This window comes from Leptopilina heterotoma, unplaced genomic scaffold, assembly GCF_015476425.1.
Source record: "Leptopilina heterotoma isolate Lh14 unplaced genomic scaffold, ASM1547642v1 Lhet_100, whole genome shotgun sequence".
In the NCBI taxonomy this organism is placed as follows: domain Eukaryota; kingdom Metazoa; phylum Arthropoda; class Insecta; order Hymenoptera; family Figitidae; genus Leptopilina; species Leptopilina heterotoma.
The window spans coordinates 810,509-824,765 of NW_025110814.1; the positions used below are offsets into that span (position 1 = coordinate 810,509).

The following is a 14,257-nucleotide window of genomic DNA, read 5'->3' on the forward strand; positions in this document are numbered from 1 at the left end:
TTAGGGTAATTCCGTGAATTTTAAAATTAATGAAATTTGAAATTTTAGTGTAACTTTTTCACAATTTTGTATTTTGTACAATTTTTTTCGTTTCATGCAATTTCAGATTTAAAAAATACATTGTGTAACGTTTAGTAGAGACCCACCCCCCACTACCCCCAAAAATGTGACATTATTTGTGATCGCTCCCTTTTCAGTATTTTTGGAATTTTTTTCTTGCTTTGTCTGTAAAAATTTATAAAAGTCTGTTATTTTAGTATGTTTAGATCTTTTTTTATATTTCAGTATTTTTTTGATATTTTTTATTATTTAAGACTTTTTGGAATTTTTTCCTAACATTTGTATTTATTTATTTATTTTGTTATTTACGGACAAATCCGTGATCTATAAAAATTCAAAAACTTCTGCAATTTTAGTATCTTTGGACTTTTTTTTACATTTTATAGTAATTTTTTGATTTTTCTTAATATTTATGACAATTTGAAATTTTTTCTAACCCTTTTATTTATTTGAAATATTCGGACAATTCCGTGATTTTTAAAATTCATAAACTCATCTGTTTGTAGTATATATATTTTTCACAACTTTAGTATTTTGTACAATTTTTTTCATTTTCAATATTTTTTGATTTTCTTTCTTGCAAGAAAAAAAATTCAAAAATACTAAATTTATAAAATAAATAACATAGCATGCTTTTATTGTATGTTTTTATTATTTAAGTCAATTTAAAATTTTTTTCTAACTTTTTTATTTATTTATTTGCAATAATTTACGGGCAATTCAGTGTTTTTTAAAATTCGTAAGATCTGCAATTTTGCTATATTTTTCAGCATTTTAGAATTTTTATACCTCCTTTTCTATTTTAGTATTTTTTGATTATATTTTCTTTTACTATTTTCGTATTGCTTCCTCATGGAGGAAGGATTGTATTAGCAAAATTTTCGATTGTTTTTTTTTGACATATTTAAAAACTTTTTTTCATTATACCTAATCTTTTAGTACTTTATGCACGAATGGGCATTGCCCGTATAAATCTTATAAATAAATAAAAAAAATTTTGATGTAATTTCATCTCAGAAGTCCAAAAAATGGATTTTAGAAAAATGTCCCGATGTGTGTGTGTATACTAACATTACATTTGCCTCAATATCTCAGAACGAGATATTGAGGTTTCTATTGTCGGACATCTGTCAGATATTTTGGATTTATAAAGTAAAACAGATAATTTTTTAATTGCTGTCTGCTGGAAAATGGAATTAAAGCAAATTAGAAGTTATTTATATAATATTTAAATCCTATAAGTTTTAATATTTATGAATAATTATCAACAAAACTTTGTGCTACTCATTGCGCTACTCGAAAATGGTTGTATCTATAGTCGGACACCATGATTTTTAAAATATTAAATAAAATATTTCTTGTTTAATTATTTTGTAAAATAACACTAATTTCATAAAATATAAACTTTACACATTCGTCCAGTATATTTTTAAAAGTAATTATCACAATGCATTATTATTTATTTGCCAAAAAACACGAAAGTGTCCGACTACTAGTACTGTCCGACTAAACCCGCACTTACCCTATTTAGATTATTTGGAAATATAAATTAAAAATACTGAAAATATTGAATTTTTAAAAATTAGAAGCTAATTTTCATGTTTAATTTGGCCTTTAAAGACTTATTATTTTTTAATGGGACATTCCAGTTCAAAATGTCAAAAAAATTGATTTTCTTTTTGTTTTTATTTTCGGATTTCTTATAGTGTCAAGAATACTTGACAACAATTCTTGACAACAAAAGTTATACATCCTTATTCTTCGCCATGTCAAAGATGTTTTTGTATGCGGTTAAGCAATCGAATAATTTAAATGTTTTCTTATTTGCATTTTTTAAAAAAGACAAACAAAAATGTATTTGGTGTTGCTGATCACAAATTAGATATCAAATTTTCAAAATTCAAAATGGCGGATCCAACATGTCAAAAAAGAAAATTTTTTTATTTTAATTTTTTTTTCGTCTACCATATTGCATCCACCATTTTTAATTTAAAAAAAAATTATGCCATATTCGTAATCAGCGACCCCACACAGGTCGGCAGGTTATTCTAAAATGTAACGCTACAAACTTGGTGGGGAGTTGTTCCAAATGACTTACAGATTCCAAATTTTCAAACCGATAAATGGTACCTGATCCACTTTTCGAATTATCTCTTATACAGATAGTCGGAAACTTGAAAAAATTATTATCTTAATGTGGAAGCTTTGATTCAGAAGACTGCTGATTTTTCGTTACTAAAAATTTTTTAGACAAAGATTTTATAGATAATTGTGGTTCCGAATTGTCTCTTCTTCAAAAAACTTTTTGATTTTTTGAATTTGGACACGTCTGTCACATGTTAAAGTTCTATATATGAATATATGGGTGATTACAATTAAAATGTCATTTTTGATCTTACTAACTTTGATTTTTCGATGTTGTGAAAAACGATAGGCAGAAATGATAAGAAATTTTATGTTTTCGTTTATTCTTTTCTGAAATAAATTCTTACAACTTTAAAAAGTTAAAATATTTCAAATTACAATAATAAATGTTTCAACATGACTTAAAAAATATTTGTAATGAGTTCTGCCATAAATTATATACTTTTGAAGACCAAAAAAACATATGAACATTGAGGGACACCACTGACATTTTTGAAAGATTTTACTGATAATTTTTTTTGAATAGTGAGAATAAAATCAGCTTATAAATTACAATCCAGTATCAAATCTTCATTAACTGCATATAAGGAGTAAATTTAACACAAATTTATTAAAAATAAAATAATAAGATGCAAGAAACAGAATTTTGAGGGGACACCACTGACAAGGGACACCACTGACATTTTGCTTAATTTTTACTTTCGAAAAAGAAAGACTTTATTTTTAAGCTAAAATCGTTGCGGTATTCAAAGTACGTCTAATAACTGAAAACGAGACACAATAATATTTAAAATATATTAATATTATGAACAATTTTTCGATGGGGACACCACTGACATGGTGTGCTCGACAAACTGATACTTGCTTTCTGCCATCATCCGTACAAGTTATAGATGTGATAGAATGATGTAATGTTTTTTCTTTAAGAAAAACATATTTTTATTTATTTTTTTATTTTTACATATCATATATATATTTATATATATATATATAATATATACTATACTATACTATTAACGCTTAATAAGGCAATTATCTGCACTAGGTTATTTAAATATCAGGTATGATATTCAAAATTTTCCATTATTACTTAAAAATATGAAACTTACTCTCTAAATTTGAATCAGCGAAAAGTCGCTGATTCACCAGCCCAGAGTATGCAGCTGATGAAACAGCGTATATACGCTGGAAAATCAGTGCATATACGCTGTTTCATCAGCTGCATACTCTGGGCTGGTGAATCAGCGACTTTTCGCTGATTCAAATTTAGAGAGTACGGACAGGCGATTTTGATTTTTTTTCTAGCACTGGATCAAAATTATTCTGTTAGCATAATTACTATGTAAAAATATAGACTCTTATCTGTACAACATAATTTTTCCGGTACTAAAAATGTGAGAATCAAAATTTTTATTATTAGACATTTTGCTTCTAATTCTTCTGCCAAATTTTTTCAGAGAATTTCTAGCGACTAAGAATTATGAATTTAAGTAGGAGTGATTAGGAAAGTAAATTGACTTACAAAACTTTTATATATGAACTAGTATTCCAAATTTTTGGGCAGGACATGAAAATGACATTTTAATTTTAATCACCCATATCCGTTGCCTGAGATCAAGAAGTCATTTACCGTAGCTTTTGGTGCGCTAAATCCAAATTAACATTTAACAAAACCTACTCTACTTTCAGGCGCGGATCCAGGGGGGGCCCACAGTGGAATGCCCCCCCCGATAATTCAAACTTCCTGGAATTTTTTAAATAAAAATTTCATTCATAATAGGTCATCAAGCTAGCGTCTAGCAGATGCCCCCCCAAGAACCTTGTCTGGATCCGCCCCTGTCTACTTTACGAAAATATAGCGATATTGCCAACAACAAACTAAATTAACCGTCAAAATTGATTTTTCAACAGTTGTCCTGCATACAAATTGACCTAAATACAACTATTTTAAAAAATGATTGGATTCGCCAAGAATTTGTTACTCGGGGGTTTTCGGGATCGCTGATAACGAATAGAGGGTTAAATAGAATAGAATAGAGGGTAAAGCTTCAATGTGACTCCTAAATCAAGTCTAGCACGTCGGATTTACCCGATAGAAATTTTCAAAAACTGCTAAAAAGTAATTTTTGGGACTTATACCCAATGGGAAGTAAACGATTGGTTCAATAATGGGCCATGCTTGGCGAACTCCGTTCCATTATTGGAACATTAATGACAACCATCATTGGACCACCAATGGTTTAAACTTGGGATGATCACGCTACTGCCAATGATCGGTAGCCAAGCATCGGGCCAATATTAGTTGCCAAGGAATTGCCAAGAAAACAAAATCGATTTTTAAAAGCTTGATTTTTTATTGGCAGCCAACAAAAAACCAAGGTTTTGAAAATTGATTTTTTTTAATTATTAATTAAAATTTATTTTCAAAAAATATATTTTTCAAAAATTAATTTTAAAAAAATATATTTTTCAAAAATATATATTTTTTTAAATTAATAGAACATATTAATTTAATTTGTCACCTCTGGTAAAACAAAGATGAAAGACTGATAAATTCCCTCATTTTATATCTTACAGTGGAGGGATAACTGTGAATGTCTTTGCGAGAGAGGAGCAGGTACTTATATAGAGCCAGTGAAACAGGTCACAAGCGAGAAGAAATCACTAGCATGCACTCTGGCGGCGCTTGTCGGAAGTGGCGCAACGTTGGTTGCCAAGCGCTGTGTCGATAACGTCAGGATATGCATGCGCGCCAGAAAACAGTTCTGACAAGCGCCGCCAGAGTGCATGCTAGTGATTTTTTCTCGCTTGTGACCTGTTTCACTGGCTCTATATAAGTACCTGCTCCTCTCTCGCAAAGACATTCACAGTTATCCCTCCACTGTAAGATATAAAGTGAGGGAATTTATCAGTCTTTCATTTTTGTTTTACCAGAGGTGACAAATTAAATTAATATGTTCTATTAATTTAAAAAAATATATATTTTTAAAAAATAAATTTTTGAAAAATAAATTTTAATTAATAATTAAAAAAAACCAATTTTTAAAACCTTGGTTTTTTGTTGGCTGCCAATAAAAAATCAAGCTTTTGAAAATCGATTTTGTTTCCTTGGCAATTCCTTGGCAACTAATATTGGCCCGATGCTTGGCTACCGATCATTGGCAGTAGCGTGATCATCCCAAGTTTAAACCATTGGTGGTCCAATGATGGTTGCCAATTGTTTTGCCAAGAAAAAACCATTGGGCACCAAGCATGGCCCATTATTGAACCAATCGTTAACATTGGCAACTTCCCGTTGGGTAGGGGAGAGTGGGTCAAGACGGGGTACCGGCCCTATTTAACAAACGAATTAACCAATTGCGATTATATTTTACATAATACTGCACCGAGACTATAGTTTCTTGTTTACAAAACCTAAAAGCCATGAGAACAAATTTTTTATCTGTTTTACTAAAAAAACTGTTTTCGACGATTTTCTTGTGATTTTTTCACTTTTTTTAGGAGGTGTTTATTATTTAATAATAACAGTTAATGAACTATGTAAAATTTTTTATAACTGGCAAGGGTTACAGAAGAAGGGAAGCATATGTTTTTTCTTTGTTGAATCGTAAATTGTAGTAATTAATCGTTTTATTCAATTTCGTAGGTGCGGCAAGATGGGGTAGGGGAGAGTGGGGCAAGACGGGGTTCACAAATTAAGCAAAAAAAAGAGAAATAAGAGAAGTTAAGAAAACTACTAAAATCAAGACTGAATAAAATAAGAGTGACCAAAAAGAAAAAAGCTTGTCAGGTTAAATCATTAATTAGGGATGGTAAAGTGGAAAATACACCTTGTCTTTATTGTAATGGTTATTATTTAGACTCAAATGAAAGCTGAGCTGCTTGTTCTGTTTGCGGCTAATGGGCTTTGTGCAGTTGTGATGGTGTCGATGACGAAGATGAAGATACAACCTTTACTTGTAAAATTTGTCGATAGAAATAGGTTGCTTTTTTAGTACCGCGCCGGTGGGGCAAGATGGGGAGATTTGCAATTTTTTCATATTATTAATTTTATGATTTTTTAAAAAACAGATGGCCTTTGTACGCCGTTATTACTAAAGACTGATTCCCAAAGATGGTTATTAAATAAAATAATAAAATATATTTTCGATAATTTTCGATTTTTTGCGCTTTAAACCTTAAGTACCCCGTCTTGCCCCATTCTCTCCTACCCCCACTTTTCTCAAAATCATGAACATAATTATCTATAAAATTTTTAATAACGAAAAATCCGCAGTCTTCTGAATCAAAGCTTTCCACATTAGGATAATACATTTTTCAAGTTTCCGACTATCTGTAAAAGAGATAATTCGAAAAGAGGATCAGATACGATTTATCGGTTTGAAAATTTGGAATCTGAAAGTCATTTGGAACAACTCCCCACCAAGTTTGTAGCGTTAAAGTAAAAATTTGTGTTCCATATTGGATGGGGGGAGGGTCAACAATTAATAAAAAATTGTCCTCGTGGTTTATGGACGGCTTATACCTCGACTTATATCATGACTATCAATAAATCTCGGTGTCAATGTTTTGACAAAAAAGGAAGAATACTTCAATAAAATAATTCTTCTGATGTATAATATTAATATATATAAAGTTTATCTATCGCTTGACTGAACTAATCAAAACAAAAACCATTATTTTGTAATTGGACTTGCTTGGTACTTTGAAACGTCTGGCAACACAGTATTTCTTAAGTCGTGTTGCAAATGCTTAATATGACTTGTTTACATTTAGTTTTGAGTAGAAAATTGTGTGCAATGTTTCCAGATGTTTAAACAGCTGTTTAATATACTGCGTATAAAACATGAAATTTTTTTACAAATTAATTTATTGCAACTCTCACAGGTACCTAATGACACTTTTTTAACAGATATTTAACCATTATATATCTGTCTCGTATTAAAAAATGTTTTATTAATTTCTTAATGTTAAGTACTTTGTGGTGAGTAAATATGTATGAAAATGTACTCAATTCCCACAAAACTCAATGTTAAAAGTTAAAAACAAAGACGCTTATAACTTTTTTCACAAGTACCCACAGGTCTAAAAAATTCAACTACATTTTTTAAAAACTTTTATCTGACAGTGGTACAAATTTCAACAAATTGGTAATGTTAATTCTATTTGCAAAAAAACCTTTCTATTATCTTGAGAAAATCTGTAATTGCCTTAACGTTTTATAAACATTTTACAATATAGCTCAGTGTGATAAATTTAATTTTTGGTTTTCGTGTTTTATGTTTTTTTAATTCTTCAAAAAAAATTGTAATCTTTTTCCAATATTTCAGAAGAAGAAAAAAACGGATCATAAGGTCTTAGTCACATTTTTATATACACACAATAAAATAAGGTCTTGAGTATCATAAGACAGAAACAGAAATATCGCGCGCGCGTAGCTCTGCTAGTTTCTAATAAAATGTAAGAATTTAGGGATAATCGAGGTACGATGATGATAGTTCTTATTATAATAATATAAGTAGTGTTATTTTTTTATCTACTATTGTAATTTTTAGGGAACAGAAGTTAGTATAAAAGTTTAGAAAGAATATCATTTTATGTTAAGACAATTGCAAATACGAGAATATGGAACTTACACTGAGAGAAATGGATAGTCAGATTTTGATGTTAAAAAGATGATGTTACACGATACTATCATTATGCTACTGCCAACCATCACAGATGCTAAAAAAATATAGTTATGCTACCCCGTACTACCAAGATGTTACTTCTGATGATATTGATGGTAAAGGTGACTATCTAGATAGCTGTCTGTATACGTAGCATTAAAGATGGTCACCCTAACCACAATTATGTTACCCACTACTATAAATTTCTCTCCGTGTATTTATAATACATTCTGATATTTTTATTTGTAAACCCACTATTTTGAATACTATTAAATGTAAAAAATTTTTATATACTGTATTATTTTCAATACTAACACGCTCTGAAATGGTAAGCAGTTTAAATTTTTACAAAATTTTATTAGAATATTTTCACGAAGGTTTCCGAACAGTTCCGTCCACAACCGAAGACCAGTTAATGTTAGGCGCAGTTAGGCGAACACTCAGCAAACAACCGAGCGTCATCATCGTCTTGAAAGTATTTTGTTAAAAACGTTTCAAAAGTTATTAGTGATTAAACAATTGAATTGTGTAATAATATTATAATAAATCATGTATATATTTATATACATATGTATTATATAAGTATACACGTGCCTATAGTAACGCATTTTGTATACCCCTACCCTGTATATGCTATATATATGTAGCGTCACCTGATCTTCACTTTTAGTATAAAGCTTTAGAAAAGATTCAAAAAACTTTGAGACTTATTACCAAAAGTGACGTTGACTATGTCTTTTCATAATCTTTATTAGAATTCTTCTAACTATACCTCGATTATCCCTAAATTCTTACGTTTTATTAGAAATATCGAAATACGATAAAGTAATTTTTCTAACTAAAAGTCTCTCCGTGTATGGGGAAGCAAAGTGTTCATGAAATGAACACCAAAATTATAAAAATGTACAACTTGGCAGCTGTTTTTGTTTTTAATCCTCTCTTTTAATTTCTGTTTCAGTGTCAGTTTCGATGGAGCATATCAATTTTTGAAGTGTCCAGGCTCCTCTGCATCTACGCTGCAAATACGAAAAAGCTAAGCATATTTTTTGTTTTTCCTTTCATTTGCTAATTTTATTGAAAGTCCGTAATTTTTCCTTCGCGTAATTTAAGACTAATATTTTAAGATTTATCAGCCCATAAAGAAATTTCCCTACGTGTCCCTACCAAATCTTGGATTCTGATTAGAATCACACTAGAATAGCTAGTTTGGAAAAATCTGACTAGAACTGCCTACAGCTAGACAGTTTTTGTCGTGGAATTTTATTCTTAAATAACTGTCCTGGTCCCGTAAAGTTAATGTACAGTTTTACACAGTTTACCCTTCATTTCTCTCGATATGGAGACTGCCTAGTAAAATTATCGTGATGCTGTCTAGGTTACCTACATAAGGAATTAGAACAAGTCCGTCTAGTAGGTGTCACTAAATTCGTTATTGTAACTAGCTAGCATACCAAATCTTCTACCTTTATTGCGTATGTAATACAAATTCTTTCTGTTTTGAAACGAACTTTTAAGAAATATAAATCCTTGTAAAAATTACAGTTGCATTTAATGTAAAGGTTTTAGAACTATATTTGGATAATTTATTCTTTAATTTAAAGACAGATTATAGGTTATAAAAATGTTATAAAAATTATATTTTTTCTCATTAAGATCAAGACTTTGAGATAATAGTTGTAACCATTAAAATATTTTTAATATTGAAATCGAAATTACACATGAAATGAATATATAAAGCAAAATTGAATAAAATAGATTTAATTTTGAAAATCAAAGATTTAATTAAAAAAAATCACAAAATGAATCGAGAAATATATGATTTATTAAATTAAATAGAAATCAAGCTTTATAATTATTAAAATCCAGTCATAAATAATTTACAATAAATATAAAAAGTTCAATTATTCATTCCTCAACACATATAACACAAACACACACATACATAACAATAAAACTCGAGTCGATAATAAATATAATGCGCAATTATTCAAAAGATCAATTTGAATTCTCATGAGAATAAATATATAAATAAAATACGGACCAAATTTGAAAGTACTCTCCTCTAGTCGAGCGATTTGATTGAGGTAGAGAGACGAGGTGATGTTGAGTCTTTTTCCAGTCAATGAGACATATTTGATTGACGAATTGATGAATTTAGATTATTTATCTCCATGATGTGGTAAATTTTTGCACGGAATTGGGGAGATCAATCTTTGAAATTACAATTCGTTGTCAAGGATATATTAAGGAAGACTTTTCATAGATAGCTCCTCGCCATTCACGTAAAAACCGCCACTTTATTAATACACAATAATTTTATGAATATATATTTTTCTTTTATACAAAATTCTCACCACTTTCATTTCGCTTAATTTTTTATTAACGCATAGATTTTTAATATATATATACCTCAATATTCTCGGCGAGACATTAAAAATGGCGAGAAGATCGTCGTAATCGCACGACTATAATTTGCGTATTAATTCTCCCGGTCACTCACGTTTGTACATTTCCCCACTTATTCTTTAATATAAAACCGAATAAGAGTTCGGGGGCAAACGTCAAATTTCGGGAATTCAAGCGACACCTCTTTTACTCATCACTCGACTGTCCATTTTAGTTTTCAGACTTTATACAATACATATACATATCTATACCTTTATATACGTGAATGCTTTATATCGCTACATAGTAAAGAAGTTTTAATTGTTTATATGGATTACCTCACTGCAAAAAATGGCGTTGAAAAATAAGACGTTTAGGCTGGAGTCCCATGATAGCGTTTTGCGTTGCGTTTTGTAACTAGGCCATGAGTGAGAGAGATAGAGATATATGTTTACTCTATTTGCACTCATGGCCTAGTTACAAAACGCAACGCAAAACGCTACCATGGGACTCCAGCCTTAGACGTTTATAAACGTCTTATGTAAATAAGCGTCTTATTTGGGCGTCTTAAATGAAAAACATAACCTCCAAATACATGCATTTTAGAAGGCAAATAAGACGCTTATAAACGTCTAAAATGTGACCATGTAAACTTCTTAAACCAAGACGCTCTTTTTTTACAGTGCTGTTTTTAGATTCGAAAAAGAAATAAGCTTTTATTAATTTTATTATTTTTGACATTTTTTACAAACATGACTATTTTTGAACAATATTATAAGTTGGTAGCAGTGGTAGTAGCAGACGACAGTGTTACTGTGCATGCGACAGTTGGCAGCAATGGATAAGCTGATCGCGATAGCTGTGCGTGTCAGCGTGTGTGATGCAGAAATTGTTAAAGAAAAGTTTGTTAATCAGTGTCATTTGTAAAGAAATTTACTGATAAATCTTCTTATTGAACTCTAGGAATAGTATATTAACAAGTTCCAAAGATTGGAAGGGTCATAGAAAGATGTGGAGAAAGTTATTTTTGATACATTAGTTATCCAGATATCAACTCTGAAAATTTAGATGATCAACTAGACAACAATAACATGTACGTGAAATATAATAATCTAACTGGAATGAAAAATTGTCATATGTAACAAATAGTTTTGTAATTTATTTGTAATAATAAAGATTTTTTAAATAGGGAGCGTTCACAAATGATGTCACGCAATTTTTGGAGATTTTCGAACCCCCCCCCCCTGTCACGCAATTTTTGCAATTTCATATGAGAAAAATACATTGTGTCACGTTTAGTAAGACCCCCCCTACCCCCTAAAGCGTGACATCATTTGTTAACGCTTCCATATACATAATATGTATGTTCATTATTATTAACGTATATAAATTTTCATAACGCAATCATAAAAATGGCGCTATTTTTCTCTCCGTAGGCCAATGTACAGTTATTATTTTTAGTACGTAGTTACGAAAATACTGCGAATGACAGTTCAGTTCAAAAAAGAGCTTTGTTTGTGCTTGTTCGAGTATTTTTGTAACGCTCGAGTAGTTGCAATTCCGTCCAGAAGAGGCGTGATTATGTTTTCGTTCAGTTAACTACATTTACCGTGTCTTACAGCAGCAACACAGTATCTGTCAAATACTGAGAGTTTCTAACCTCCTTTTCGTGATCACTCGTGTGAAAAATTCTGTTTTTATTCTTTAATGATATTATTTTTATTAATACGTCGAAGTACACGACTAGGTTTCGGGGGGCTGCGCCCCCCGACGCGTCCGGTGGCTTGGGGTATTATAAAATGCGATTCTTTGAAATGTCGAATATTATTATTATTCTTTTGAGTTGGTTTTTTCGTAGTCGGGGGGCTTCGCCCCCCGAACCCCCTGACCGGGCCTCCGCCCCTGGACCCCGTCGGGGGGAGACCCCCCGAACCCCCCCGCGCGATCAGCTAGTAAGTACGCTTGACAGTGGTTCTGTGTTCCGAATCTTATGTATGCGTTTCTCAACATTCTTTTCAGTTATATATGTTTTTCAGTGTCAACGCCTTTTTATGATTTTGTTATGAAAAGTATCGTGCGCAACACGTGTGGCGGCATTTTGGAACTCGCGCTTCTTTTTCGTAACGAGTCGTAGGTGAGGGCGCCCTCACCGGAGACGAGTTCCAAAAAGGCCGCTAGTTCACACTTGTTACGCAATGTACTAATTGAACCTTTATAGGAACGGTATATTTTAATATCGTGGATTTGTCCACAAACGTTAAATTTTAATAGAAAGAGACTAGACAGCCAGGTTGTATATATTCTAGATGTTTCTAGCGTCATATTCCTAGTTCGCTTCTGCCCAGATTTCCCTTCAAGTTCATGGACAGAATCTAGCGCAACTAAGCAGTTTCTCATATACTTCCACGATAAATTTCTACACGGGTTGTGAGGAAATTCGGACTAGAAATATCTAGCTAGATTACGCATAAAATCTAGAGAGGTAATTCAGATTAGAAATTACTGGTTAGACCCTTGCTAAATTCTGGTCAAAGATGCCCGGAGTCGGGCTTAGATTATTTTTTAGTGTTTTTTTAATCTTTTTCAATGTGATTTTTTATTAAATTATGACATTCTTTGTTAATTTAAAAATTGACCTTAAGTATATGGAAATAGTAGGTATATCACTGCAAAAAGAGGTGTCTTGATCGGAGACATTTTTGGTGTCTCAGACACCAAAAGTGTCTTGGTTTGAGACGTTTTTCGTGTCTAAGACACCAAAAACGTCTCCACCCAAGACACCTCTTTTTGCAGTGTAATATTTAAAGATAAAATTTTGTTAAAAAGATGATGAATTAATATAGAATATTAATTTATAACGATTCTCACAAGCGCAGAAAAAAGTGAGAAGTTAGTATATAAGAGCGCCGTGTGGTATCGCGTCGGTAATGCAGTGTGTCGTGCGTGCGTGTTAGATTAATGATAGGATAGGTAAAAGAGCTAGTGAACAAATTTTCTACACGAGATATAATTAAAACTAATATAATTTTAATTTATATATAGTTATAATTAATACAAATAACAAATCTATAAGAGGATCCGTTTATTTTACACTTCTGGGGTAGCAGCTAGTTTTACTTGCTAGTTTCCGACTAGATATTCTATCCAGTACCCGATTTGACGACCGTTATGAACACTCGACCGAGCCATTAACCAGTGCCTTACACACCTGAGCCAATAATATAATACAAATTTAAGACAAAATTTCTATTAATCAAAAAATGCTTATATTTACAAAAAAAGTTTATTTTATTAGAATTTGTCACTCGAGGATTTTTCAGTTTGATGATAAGGGAACGTTCATTAACTACGTAGCACTTCAAGGGGAGGGGGGGTCAAGCAATTGTCTACCATAAGAGGAAAAAATGGCGCTAATACATGTAATTGCGTCTACGTGGGGGAGGGGTTAAAATTTCCAAAAAATTGGTCTACGTAGTTTATAAACGTTCCCTAAGGAATTACAAAAAAAAATTTCAATTTACAATTTATTTTATTTATTACAAATACAAAAATACAAAAACCTGCTTCTTAATAATTCTAAATTTGTTTTTCAAAAATAATAGTAATAATAATAATTAATAATAATAATAAAAGCTGAAAAATTTAGTTAATTTTTTATTGGAATGTTTGTGAACCTTGAATTAAAATATAATATATTTGTTTTCACTCCAAACATGAATACATACATTATAATAATCGTAAGTTTCCTTTCCGTTAGCAAATTTTCTGCATTCATTTGCTTGTCTTGAAAATTAATTTTTGTGGGTTATTGGCATTTTTTATTTTTTTTAATGTCAAACTTTTTAACGGTTAGGTACCTATGTAGAATTTACAAGACGCATTCCTGTTCTCAATATTTAATTCTATATACAATCTATTATATTGAATTAAATTTTTAATTAACTAAATAATTTTATCATTTAGTCTAAAGGTTGGTGTCCATAATTTAATATTATTTA

The 14,257-nt window shown here is 30.8% G+C and overlaps 1 protein-coding gene across 1 annotated transcript in view; it reads right to left on the reverse strand.

The window, feature by feature from the left end:
• The window catches only part of LOC122498796 (transcription factor Sox-11-like), a 44,646-nt gene extending 34,303 nt beyond the window's left edge, over window positions 1-10,343 (reverse strand). The window contains exon 1 of the mRNA XM_043606716.1: window positions 10,284-10,343. The gene's annotated coding sequence lies outside the window, so the exon portion shown is untranslated. The remainder of the gene's footprint in view (window positions 1-10,283) is intronic.
• Window positions 10,344-14,257: the final 3,914 nt, after the last annotated feature.